Source organism: Pseudocercospora fijiensis, assembly GCF_000340215.1.
Source record: "Pseudocercospora fijiensis CIRAD86 unplaced genomic scaffold MYCFIscaffold_5, whole genome shotgun sequence".
Taxonomy (NCBI): Eukaryota; Fungi; Ascomycota; class Dothideomycetes; order Mycosphaerellales; family Mycosphaerellaceae; genus Pseudocercospora; species Pseudocercospora fijiensis.
Window position 1 is genome coordinate 3,937,281 of NW_006921536.1, and position 13,971 is coordinate 3,951,251.

Genomic DNA, 13,971 nt, shown 5'->3' on the forward strand with positions numbered 1-13,971 from the left:
AATAGGCTACGAAACGCTAGTAAGAAAGGAAGAAAGAAGCCGCGAGCCCTACGGTCGTTATCCTACCCTATACGGCTCCTACGGCGAACCCGAAGGTCGACTCTAACGGAGATATAGTTATAAACCCCGCTTAAACGAACGCTTTCCGTAGAAAGAACCGCGGAGGCTAATAAGGAATAGTAGGGAAGCCTAGAGCTAAATAGGTCGACTCTATAGAGAGAGAGAAACGTAAGGAGAAAAGGCTCTACTTCCGCTATAAAGCGATTAGATACTATATTCGTAACTACCTATACGTACCGCCGGTTTAGCCTACTAAGATTAGTATCGCCTTCGTATAACCTATTCTAGAAGATATAGAAGAATAGACGGACTTAAGTAGTTCCGACTTAGGAAAAGAGTAACTCTCGCTTATAGTTAGGAGTTAGGAGTAGATAGGATATAGATAAAGAAATAGGGAGGAGTTAAAAAGGATATAAATAGGAACCTTATATATACCGATATAGTCCTCGAAAATAACGTCGGAACTTCTACTCTTATCGACGAAGGATACTAGTACTACGCTATAATTAATACGGGCCTAGCTAAAGGCCTCGGGCTTAGCTATATTAGCCGTAAGTTCCGAGAAGTAAAAGGAGCGTCGTCTACGATATAAGACGCGAAAATTGTTAGGGTCGTCGCCTTCTAGATAGAAATTAATAGGTTCTAATAGATAGTATACGCTTACGTCGTACCGGGATTAGCTTTCCCTCTTATCCTAGGGAACTTATAGAAGGTATATAATAAGGTTAGGACCGCGCCTAAGAAACGATAGTACTACTACGGGAGGGCTCGGTATTAGATTAAAGAAGGGCGCTATTACCGAGAGGTCGATACGAACGGGAATATCGCTATAATTAATGCCGTAAGAAGCCTACTTACCGCGACAATTGCCGAGGATATTAAAAAGGCCCTAAAAACGAAGGAATACCTAACGATCGAGAAGCTAAAGAAGAAATTGCCTCCGGAGGTTCGCGATATAGCCGCGCTATTTTATTAAAGGGAAGCCGATAAGTTAGCGCCCTATCGTCCTAGTATCGACTATATAATAGAACTCTAGGAGAAACTAGACGGATCCTAGCCTTAACTCCCTTAGGGCCTGCTCTATAGTATATCGAAATAAGAACTCTTAGTCTTACGGAAGTCGCTAGACGAGCTCTTAAAGAAGGGGTTTATAAGACCTACGAACTCTAAAGCGGCGGCGCTCGTACTATTCGTTAAGAAGCCTAGGGGAGGACTACGGTTCTACTACGACTATAGGGCGCTTAACGCCCTTATAAAGCAAGACCGATACCCCCTCCTACTAATCCCGGATACTATAAGGAACCTAACGGAGGCCCGATAGTTAACTAAGGTTAACGTAGTCTTAGCCTTTTATAAGATAAGAATAGCAAAAGGATACGAGTATAAAACGGCCTTCCGTACTAGGCTAGGCTCGTTCGAGTAGCTAGTATACCCGTTCGGTTTGTCCGGAGCCCCGGCTACGTTTTAACGGTATATTAACACTCTCCTACGGAAGTATCTAGACGATTTCGTATTAGTATATATAGACGACGTAGTTATCTACTTAAGCGGGACGAGGGAAGACTATTTCCGTAAGGTAAGGGCCGTTCTTAAGAAGCTTTAGGACGGAGGCCTTTACCTTAATATTAAAAAGAGCGAATTCGCCTAGAAAAAGATTAAGTACCTAGGATTTATCGTCTACGCCGACGGAGGGGGAGTATTAGCAGATCCCGAAAAGGTAGAAGCTATATAGAAATAGGTAGTACCTAAGACCTAGAAGGAAGTTCGTCGTTTCTTAGGATTTACGAACTATTACTATATATTCGTACCGAACTATTCTAAGATTTCCGCACTATTAACTGCGCTAACTAGTAAGGGAACTCCGTTCTCCTAGGGGGAAGAGTAGGACAAAGCGTTCGAGACGCTAAAGGACAAATTCTACCGCGCCCCGGTACTTGCCTAGTAGGACCTGTCCCTTCCTACCTTCCTTAAAACGGACTATAGTAGGTTCGCGATTAGGGGCGCCCTTATCTAAGAAAAGAAGGGGATCCGTCGACCGGTAGTCTTCTTTTCGAAGAAACTAAATAAGGCGGAGATTAACTACGATATCTACGATAAAGAAATACTCGCGGTCGTATCTAGTATTAAGTTTTAGGACTCCGAGCTAAAATTATATAGCCCCTTTACGATTTAGACGGACTATAAGAACCTAGAATACTTTATAGTTAAGCGCTAGCTGTCCGAGAGACAGATCCGATAGTAGGAAGAGCTAGTAAAGTACTAGTTTACCTTAGTCTACCGGCCGGGAATCGAGGCTATCCTACCGGATATCTTATCGAGGAGAGAATAAGATACGTTAGGCTAAGACGATAAGCTTTCGAGGTTCTAGAGATTTCTAGATCCGGACCTCTCTCTAAACTAGCCGGAAACCGTCTAAATCTCTAGTACTACGATCCGTAGCTTCCTATATACTACTAAGGCGGGCCCGTTGTCTTTACTTACGAACGAGACGGAACCCGCGTAAGCCCCGCCGGAAAGCGCTAAACTATTCTAGGACCTAGAGATAAACGAAATATAGAAAGGCATTATCGAGAAGGATACAGTATACTAGACGGTATTACGGAAAGTCCGTAAGGGATATAGGATATTATAACTAGAAATTAAAGCGAAAATTTAAATCGGGGATTATACGATAGACTCTAAGGGGTTCCTACGCTATCGCGGCAAACTCTAGGTACTAGGAGCCCTAGCTACGACAGAGGCCGAATATAAAGATATAGGAGCCGAAGAACTATAATAGGATATACTACGTACGAAGATTATCTAATCGATTTACGACTTACCGCTCTACGGTTACCCTAGCCGGGATTCTACCGCTTCTATACTAGGTCGCGAATTCTACTAGCCGCTATAGTCGAAGCAGGTACGACAATTCCTACGGAATTGTAACTATTATAGACGTAATAAAGTATAGAGGGAGTATAAATACGGCCTTCTAAAGCTACTACTAGTGCCCGACCGTTTCTTCTAGGAAATCTCGATAGACTTTATAACTAACCTACGTAGTTTTGTTTCTAAAATACTAGGTTAGGCATTACGGACTGCCTCGTACTATTACTAGCGATAGAGGTACAAATTAGATAAGCACCTTCTAGAGGGAAATATATCGACTACTTAGCGTAAAATAGAGGTTAAGCTCTACTTACTATCTATAAACCGACGGAGGCCCGGAGCGCGTAAACTAAGATATTTAAGCGTACCTACGGAACTATATTAACTAAATATAGTCCGACTAGAACTAATAGCTTCCTATAGCGGAACTCGCGTTTAACGGGAGATACTAAGCGGGATTAGGAATAAGCTCTTTCTTCGCGACCTACGGCTACGAATCTACCTCTCCCGTTCCGCTAGAAGAGGACCTAGTTATCGATAGGCGGCTAACCGTAGCGAAACGAGCGGAGGAATTCGTAGACAAGATTAAGAAGATCTTAAACCTATACTAAGTATAAATAGCGGAGATAGTATAGAAACAAAAGGAAAGCGCGAATAAGACTAGGACGCTAGCGCCGGTATACTATATCGGAGACAAGGTCTAGCTCGACCTAAAGAATTACTAGACGGATAGACTAAAGAAGAGCCTCGACTCGAGATACGCTAAGTATACGGTCGAAGAGGTATTATCGCCTATCTTAGTATAACTCTCGGAGATACCTAGTAATATTTACCCGGTATTCTATACCGACCTTCTAAGACTTGCGAGTAGAGACCCCCTACTAGGGTAGGTAATCGACGACGAATAGCCGGACCCTATTTTATTCGAGATATATAAAGAATAGTAGGTCGAAGAAATCTTATATACTCGGAAAAGGAAGCGGAGCTAGGGACGAGAAGCGCTCGTAAAATAGAGCGGGTACTATAAACCTACGTAGGAATCCCTAAACTATATCGTAGATACCTTAGCACTTAACGACTTCGAAGCGAGATACGGATAAATCGAGGAGAACGACGGACCTTTAGGGGACTAGGAGAAGAAAGAGAAACGGAGGAAATAACGCGGTAGCCTAGAGTTTTTCCGTAGAGTAACGGTAGTTAATCTATAGACTTTAGGGATTTTTACTAACTTTAGGAGTTTCTTTACTAACTTAGGGGCTTTTGTTTACGATATATTTAGGGTTTACTAGAAATACTAGAGAATATAATTTAAGATAGAAAAAATTTCATTTAGGTATTTATAAGTAAGTATCGGGTCTCCGCCCGAAATTAAGAGGTCCCCTTAGGACTAGAAAAAAAAGGATATAATATTACCTCCGAAACTACCTAGAGCCTACTAGAAAACCTACGGAAACCCTTATTAACCTAGCTAATCCGGCGGACCGATACGATTAGTACCGAGACAGAGAGTAGTAGGAACACTCCTAAGAAAAAGAAGATTAGCGAGAGAAAATCTAAGGATAGAGGTAAACTTACGTCTAAGTTTATTGTACTACGATATTAGTAACGGTGTTCGTTACCTCCGAGGCGATAGCGCTAAAGGAAATAGTTAGCGGGGGTTTTGTCGCGGGAAACGGGAAATTCTACTTAGATAGCAATCCCTACGGCTAGAGAGACTTAAGAGCTTTCTATACCTTAAGAACCTTAAGAAGCTCGGAGTGCTTCTCGGCGATATTACCGCGGGTCGCGCGGGTATAGCTAGCGTAGGCTACGTAGGCTATTTAAGGACTAAATAGTTAGCGAGGGTTTTAGTACGGGAATCGCGAAAACTTATAGTAGAGCGTAAGCGATTCTCTTACGAGCGTAATTAGCGTAGGCCCTCGAGCTAGCGGGCTAAAAAGAAGTTAGCGGACCCTACGATAAATAGGGCGGGAACCTTATAGATTAATCGACGTAGTCCTCGCTAGAGTTATAGCAACCAATATAGTAGATTCGACGGGCTATCTAGGATAAGTTAATTTTGCGAAGGAAATCGCGGGATATAGAGAGGGACTTGCTATAGTAGTAGTAGTAGTAGTAGTAGTAGTAGTAGTAGTAGTAGTAGTAGTAGTAGTAGTAGTAGTAGTAGTAGTAGTAGTAGTAGTAGTAGTAGTAGTAGTAGTAGTAGTAGTAGTAGTAGTAGTAGTAGTAGTAGTAGTAGTAATAGGGGGTATATATAAAGAAAAGAGGAAGAAGAAGAAGAAGAGGGAAATATTAATACTCCTAGAAGGCGACGCCGAAGTAAAGGTCGCGAAAGTAAGGGAAAACGCGATTATAAGTAAAGCGTTTAAAAGCGTAGTTACGACGCGTTCTAGAAGGCGGTAAGCAGGTAAAAGAGCGCGGTTTAGCAGTCGCGAAGAAAGTTATAGTCGTTAAAGCCCTAGGTACGGCAACCCCGACCGGAAAGTAGCGGAAATCCCGATCGCAAAGGAGGAAACTACGAGCGCGTTACTCTAAAGAAGCTTAGATAGGTACAGATCTAACGGATAAAGTAATAGCGATAGAAACTACAGAGGGCTTTCTATTCCCGCTAAGGAAGGGGAGGAGGACGGAGATAATATAAAGGGCTATACCCTAGGTAGAAAGCGCTAGCCTTAGGCATTCGGCCTACGCGACTCTAACCTACTACTTAGCGCTTAGCGCACCGTACAAAACCATTCGGATTCACGTAGATAGACTTAGCTCTTTATCGAACCTATTAAGTCTTATATCTAGTATCTACGTACGCGTTGCTTACCTATAACACCTAGTATCGACATTGCCTATATTTAAAGAGACGGATTATAAGATTAATATTATAGAGGGCAAAGAGGTTCCTTTTAGACATCTCTATAACCTTAGTAAGCATAAGCTTGCTATGTTACGTAAGTACCTAGAGGAAAACCTAGCTAATAGTCGTATTCGGTATAGTAATAGCCCTGCTACTGCACCTATCCTATTCGTACTAAAGAAGGATAGTAGCCTACGCCTATATATCGATTATCGTAGGCTTAATACTATTACTATTAAAGATCGTTACCCGCTTCCGCTTGTTAATAAGACTCTCGACCGCCTTTCTAGGGCCTACTTCTATACTATATTAGACATTAAAGACGCCTATTACTGCATCTATATTCGTAAGGGCGATAAATAGAAGACAGCCTTCTATACTCGCTATAGCTATTTCGAGTACTTAGTTATACTATTCGGCCTAGCTAATGCCCCTACTATATTCTAATCCTATATTAATCGGGCCCTATCGGGCCTACTAGACTATCTATATATAGTTTACCTAGATAACATCCTAGTCTATACTTATTTACCTAATATTATAGAATATTAGGCCCCTATACGTAAGGTGCTCGACCGCCTACGGGCCTATAGCCTATATTGCAAGCCTTCTAAATGTACCTTTACTACTAAGGAGGTAGCCTTCCTTAGCTTCCTCGTATTAACTAAGGGTATTAAGGCTAATCCTACTCGGATTAAGACTATTACTAAGTAGCTAACGCCTACTAGTATTAAGGAGCTTCAATTATTCCTAGGTTTTGCTAACTTCTACCGTCGATTTATTAAAGGTTATTTACGGTACGTAATAGTACTAACTAAGCTTAATAAAACCAAGGCTAACCTATCTAGAGAGTTTAAATAGACTAACAAAGCACAAGCCGCTTTTAACGGTTTAAAGCAACGCTTTACTAAAGTCCCCTTATTATACTATTTCGTACTAAGCAAACTAATCCGCATTAAGACTAACGCTTCCTAGTTTGCTATCTCGGCTATTATATCTTAGCAGTCGGACAAAGACTATTATTAGTACCCGATTGCCTTCTTCTTAAGGAAGATAATTAATGCTAAGCGCCGCTACGAGACCTATAAACAAGAATTACTAGCTATTATCGAGGCCTTTAAGTACTAGCGCTACTATCTCGATAGTGCTTAGTATACTATTTAGGTCTATATAGACTATAATAACCTCCGTAGAATTACGAAGGTTACTAGGGTTATAGGTCGATAGGCTAGATAGGCCGTCTACCTCGCTAGGTTCGATTTTAATATTCTATATCAGCTAGGCGTAAGTAACCCTACTAATAGTCTATCGAGGCGGTCTAATTACGATAGCGAAACCTAATCTATTAATTTATTGTTTCTAACCCTATAGCACAAGATTGCTATAGACCTTATAGTAAAGTAAGTATAGGATAAGCGGCTTACCGGACTCCGCGATAGCTTAAAGCATATTAATGCTCTTACTATATTAATAGTACGTATTAAGGACATAGACAAAAAGAGTTATAATAACTCCCTAGTCGACATCGCTATATATAGTAACAGCAATAGCACTACTATAGTTAATCCGGCTACTAGTACTATTAGATATATATAATACGTACCTCGTTCGATAGCGAGAGTGCTATTAAATAACCTTGCAAATAGGGATAGTTAATCGTTTATGGATAAGCTATTATATGCTTAGTAGAGGGACGCCTTTGCTATCGAACGTATTAATAAGCTTATAAGTAGGCGAAAGACTCGATCTAGTAAGAGTAATAATTAGTCGATCGACGATAAGGGTTACTTAAAGTTTAAAGGCAGATACTATATCCCCGCTAAACAATCGATTAGATAACAGCTTTTAAAGAGGCACTATAATAGTAAGTTCGCTAGTTACTATAGTATAGAGAGGTCGCACGAGCTACTATCGCGTATATACTACTAGCTAAATAGTAAGCGGTATATAAAAGAATATATACAGACCTATATAGTATACTAGCGAGTTAAAGCACTAAAGCACTTACTATTCGGCGAGTTGTCTTTACTTCCTATTCTAACGAAACTATTTAGAGAACTTATAATAGACTTTATTATAGGCCTTCCGCCTACTAAGCGTAGGGGTAGTAAAGACATCTTTAACGCTATCCTAGTCGTCGTAGATCGATTTACTAAGGGGGCTCGTTATATTCCTGCTCGAAAGGACTAGACAGCTATTAACCTAGCTAAAGCGCTATAGAACAATATCTTCTATAGCTATTTAGGGACCCCTAAAGGGATAGTCTCCGACTAAGGGCTAATATTTATATCTTATTATTAGAGTGAGATATACCTATAGCTAAGGCTAAAGCATCGGCTATCTATAGCCTTCTATCTATAAACAGACGGCTAGACCGAGAGGCAAAATACTACTCTATAGCAATACCTACGTACCTATATTAATAAGAACCCTAACGACTAGGTTAACCTCCTATAACTAGCTAAATTCGTATATAATAACAGTGCCTACTTATTAACTAAGGTCTTACTATATATAGCTATAATAGGCTAGAACGCTACTATGCTATAAGACCCCCTATCGCTCGGGGCCGAGCGTAAGGAAAGGGAAGCGTATTAAGTACTAACCCCTAAGATACTAGTAGCTATTAAGAGGGTTTAAAAGATGCGAGAAATTCACGCTAAGATAGCTAACAAACTAGTAAAGGCCTAGGCCTATTAGAAGGCCTACTATAACAAACACTACCTTCTAATAACCTTCTAGAAGGGCGACATAGTTATACTTAGTACGAGGAACCTACGTATCCGTAAACACCCCTCGCCTAATAGTAAAACAAGGCCTAAACTCGTACTAATATATATTAGCCCCTTCCGTATCCGAGAACCTAGAGGTACCTAGGCCTATTAGTTATAGCTTCTACCTTATTATACTATCTACGACACCTTCTATATATCCCTTCTTAAGCCGTACTACCTACGCGAAGGGGACGAAGTACCTACTAAGTCCGAGGATATACTAGCCGATAGTAAAGAGCTATAGTCTATAGAACGTATCCTAAAGTATCGAACTAGATAAGGCAAGAAGGAGTACCTCCTAAGATAGTAAGGCTATTTACCTAAATAGGACTCGTAGGAGGCTAAAGACTCGTTTAAGGATATAACCGAGTTGTTAGATAAGTATTAGACTAGTATAAAGAACAAGAAGAAGGCTAAGGGCCTATAATATCGCTAGAGGAGAACTAGGATTAATACTATCCCTAGGGTACTATTAGCTAACTAATTAGAGGCCGGCAAACTAGGACAATAAGACTATACTAGGCGCGCTATAACGCGTTAACTAATCGCCTACTCTTTTAAAGATCCTACCTCTCTACCGGCGTAATAAGGCCCTTCTCTTAGTATTTAGGTCTCCCTCTTATTCCTCTATTCTATCGAAGCCTCGAGGCCTAGGCGATCGGCGAGGACGTCGCGCGCGCGCGGATAATAATAGTAATAATAATAGCGTCGCGCTACGAGCTAGCGATAGTTAGGGGATAGCGCGGCTATATTAGTAACGGTATTGCGGAGTATATTACTAGTTAAAGAAGGAAATTAGGAGTAGGGTAAGGTTAGCGCTAAGACAGCTAGCGCCGCTATTATTAATATTACTTGCTATTATTACTATACCTATAGACATAACCTTACCTATACTACGAGCCTAAAGTACTATACTAACTAAGTTAAAAGATTGAACCTATTAAGGGTTAATTAAAACTTTAACTAAGTTAAAAGATTAAGGCTTAAAAGATTAAGTAGACTAACTAAGGGCAAAAATATAGAGCTAAGCTAGCTAGGGTCGATCTTGCGGATAATAGGTTACTCCTCGATCTTTCTGACCCTTTAAGCGAGGCGAACCTTAACTATTACACTTATAATAGCCTTTACTTATAGAAACTAGACGAACTGTGTTTTTAAAAGCTAAGATAAGATTAATTAACAATTAAAGGCTACTAAACCTAACTAATTAGGGCAAGCGAAACTACGAACAATAATAGCCCTCGTAATAATAAGAACAATCCCTCGGAAGTAGACATTTCTAGGTCTTTTAGAGTAGACGCAAAGAGATAACATTACTTAGAACGGAGGCAGTGCTATAATACCTCGTATATCTACCTATTATAGTAGGGAAGACGCGCTCGTATTATAATTAGTCGATAGCCCTTAATTCTTATAGATATATATTACTTTATTATATATAAGGATAGCGTAGTCGGAGTTAGATATTATACTAGAAGGTAAGGTTTGACATAGTTATATAATTAGGTAGTTAAGCGTTTAATTTAGCGCGGCTAGACAGCTTAATTAATCTGCTAAGTTAGCGGTAATAGAGGTTAAGATTAGGATATAGATAGGCTACGAGAGCGCGGCCTTTAGAAGGGAAGCGTATATTAGAGGGTATTAGAGGCTATACGTAATTAGTATGTAACTAGCTTAAGTAAAGCTAGGGTCTTAGTGCCTTAGGTAGGGCTTAGCGCTTAGCGTTAGGCTAACTAGCCTACTTTCCTCCTTCTCCTCCTAGATCTCTATCGAATACTATACTAACCTACTACTACCCTATCTACCTACTAATATAACCCTTCTTACAAATCTATTACTATATTCGAGTAGCGTAGCGGCCTAGTCGCCCGCTACGGCCTCGGATATCTCTATAGTAGATCGAAGAGTCCTCCGCTATTTCCTATATAAGCTTTTTCTAATTAGCTAATCGAGCTTACGAATAATATTACTATTCTTACTACTAGATAACTTAACTTGCTTCGATTTGCGTAGCTCTATATTTAATATAATAGAGAGCTAACCGACGCGATATATATAGGACTTACTCCGTAGTTTACTAGCCTAGTACTATACGACCTTTCCTATAAAAAGGTTATTTTCCCGTATCTTATATAGTACTTCTTTATAGCGCTATCTTTTATTATAACGAGGGCGGGGTTAGCGACGTACGTAGTAGGTCGACTCGTTATTGCTACTACTAACGCTACTACTATCTATACTACTATCTACTTCTAGTTATAGGCGTCGCGCTAGGTCCTTCTCTTTAGTAGATACGCTACCCGAATACTTATAAGATAGAAGACTAGAAAGATCGGAGGAGGTAGATAGACTAGAAGGAGAGCGACTAGATATATATCTATTTATAGTAGAGAATAGAGATAGACCTATAGAAGTAGGCTAGAAAGCTATAGAGGGTATAGTTGTAATAGAAATATATAATAATATAGCTATATCTACCTAGCGTATATTGCGACGTAGGCGCTATAACGACGATATATTTATATCTAATTTCGTATCTAGGAGACTTTAGGAAAAAGATAGCGATATAGAGAGAGGTATTCTCGTAATAGAGAGAAGTTTTTAGTAACTTTTTACTATAGAAAATAGTCGTTCTAGTATTAAAACTAGGGTTATACGATTCTCCTATATAAATGTTTAATATAGGAGGTCGAAATCTCGATAGAAACGGCCTAGACGAGAATAGCGATTCCTATATTCCGCGCCCTAATTAGTAGAAACATTTGCTTAGCTCTATATAGTTTTTATCTAAGCCCGCTACGGAGTAGTCTATATACGGGACGCGGACCGCTATATTCTATAAAGGCAGATTATCTAATAATAAAACGCAGTTTAGAATATAAAAGCAGGAATCGCTAATATTCTCGTCTAGTCTCGAGATCGATATATACATGTATACAGCAGTGCAGTCGAGAACATGACAACATTGCACATCTGGAGTAGACGTCTCATGTCCCGCAAGTGCTGAGGAGTACTATAAGGGAGATGGAGAAGGGCACGCCAGCACCCGATCCACTGCTGGTAAGCTGCGACTGTGACTGATTATGGCGCTGTGGTCGAAAGCTGACGTGCAGTATTAAACAAGTGACGTGGGACGGCGAAGACGATGCGGCAAACCCTTTGACAGGCAGCGGGAGCATATTTGGGGAGACGGAAAGTCGTTGGTCCTCGGAGGCTACGACCTGTTTCCCGATTTCGTATTTAATATTGCGCCACCGACTCTCTGGCTGTACCTCCAGAGTCGTCCGGGAAAACCGCGCCAGCCCCTACTCACCCGTGCGCCTTCTTCATCGCTACGTCTGCGCAGCAGGTTGGAAGATCTACTTCGAGCTCTTCTCACTGAACTTCCACGCCTGCTCCCATCGTGATGAATGTCAGCATTGGTCTGACTAGCGTTGTATCCCGGTCTTTCCGCCGCTCGCCGTCGGCGGGCTCGTTGGCCTTCATCGACTGCCACGACCATGTCTCGAAGCGTGTCCCCGGAACTATGTCGCCGCAGTGGTCGTTGCCGCTCAAATTGACGAGAGCGTTCGACGTAGTATTCCCAGTCACTTCCGTTCTCTTCAGCCATATGACTCCGACATGATCTCCGACGCCAACCATGGGTATTATTATCATCCTCAGAGCTGTCTGGATGACCGTCTTGGAGCCTCGAACTTCCAATCGCGCCCGCTACTGGGGACGCGTCGCAGGCTCGAGAAGGTCTCTCAGCTAGAGCACGTTGCAAGGCAGTGCTTTCGTACATACGCCGATTGTACTCGCGAAACTGTGATCCTCGTGGAAGAGGCCGTGGTGGTGGAGGGGAGTGATTTCTCCTTTCTGGCTGAAGATGCCGATGTAGGATTCTTCCTCTGTTATGATCGTGATCGCTAATATGACCCATCAGCCAAAAGCTTCGGCGTTCCTCATCGTGTAGCCAAAGGTGATTGTGGTGCTCTGCTATCTGGGCTGGAGAGCTGCTTGTAGCTTGCGAGTTCGCTTGCTGATCCTGGTCTCTGAAGGCCTCAGATCGCACCGAACGGACTCCTAGCTGCCATGGCTCGCTCTCGGCGACAACCTGTGTCTCGTCATCACTGGTCCCAAGATCGAGGGTACTCTCCCAGAGCTCTCTGCCCCAATCAGCTTCATTACCGAAGCCAATCGTTGCTTGCACAGGGAAGTCTCGCTGTCTTGCAAGATCCCGAATGTGCGCACGGCCACGTTGAACTCTTCGCTCAGCTCTCTCATTACGTCTCTGTTCCCTTCGTGCCTGTTGCTCAAGTAGAACCTGCATCTGCCATCTCGCCCGATCATCGTCAAGAACCATGTCGCCGTGCTCAGAAGGCACGTAGTCCGGGCCATCGTCATCATCATCATCATCATCATCATCATCATCATCATCATCATCATCATCATCATCATCATCATCATCATCATCATCATCATCATCATCGCTGGAGCTATCAAGGCCGAATCCGATATCTTGGTCCTCGTCAGCTCCAAAGCCCTCGATGTCGTCAGTATAGATGGCAGTGCGACTGCCAGGCTGACCATACCTTGGACAACCGTGTCTCCTGCGATCCCAATGATCGCTATTCTCGGCCACTGCTCTCCCGCATATATAACAGTAAGACTCTCCACAAGGGCATGTGATGTGGTTGCACCCATCCATGAGCTCGGTTCGGCGTTGACAGCGAGGACAATCCTGATAGTGGCGACCAGGACGCAAACCACGGAAAGCCTCGTCTCGGCGTGTTCGTGCTGCTGATGGATCGCACTTATGATCTACCCGCACGTCCGAGACAGGAGTAGTTGCCATGTATTCACTGTCTTCTTTAGACAGAGGCGAGAAGGTCTCAGAACATCGGAGACAGGTCGCTGCGTTACACTTCTTGCAACGCTTGCATCGATAGCCGGTGATGAATTCTGTTTGTCGACCCAGAAATGTACCGCAAGAGTCACTGCTAGTGGACGAGGGGTTGTGATTGCAGAAGACTCTTTCGTTGGCAGGACACTCATGCTCGACTTGAAAACTCCGGAAACGTTGCATGAACTCTTCCCCAAGCATTCTCTCGTATGGTTCTGGGTCAAGCACTTGACGCCCCCAGGTCGGTGGCCAATTGCTCTCGCTATCAATAGAATGCTCAAATAAAGCCCTGATGCACTGGTGGCACGCCGCATGATTAGCTATCATGGGTACTCCGCCCTCCGTCGTTTCGCGACGGTCGTTGCAGATCGTGCAGACGTAGTGTGGCAGTGGGTCGCTCAGCTCGTCCATGACAGCTGTGGATCACTGGACGAGGAGACAAGTGAGTAACGAAGCAGCACCGGGCGGATGTAAGATAATAAACTGTCCCCGACGGCTCGCCTCGCGCCATACGTGATGCGACTGCAACGACA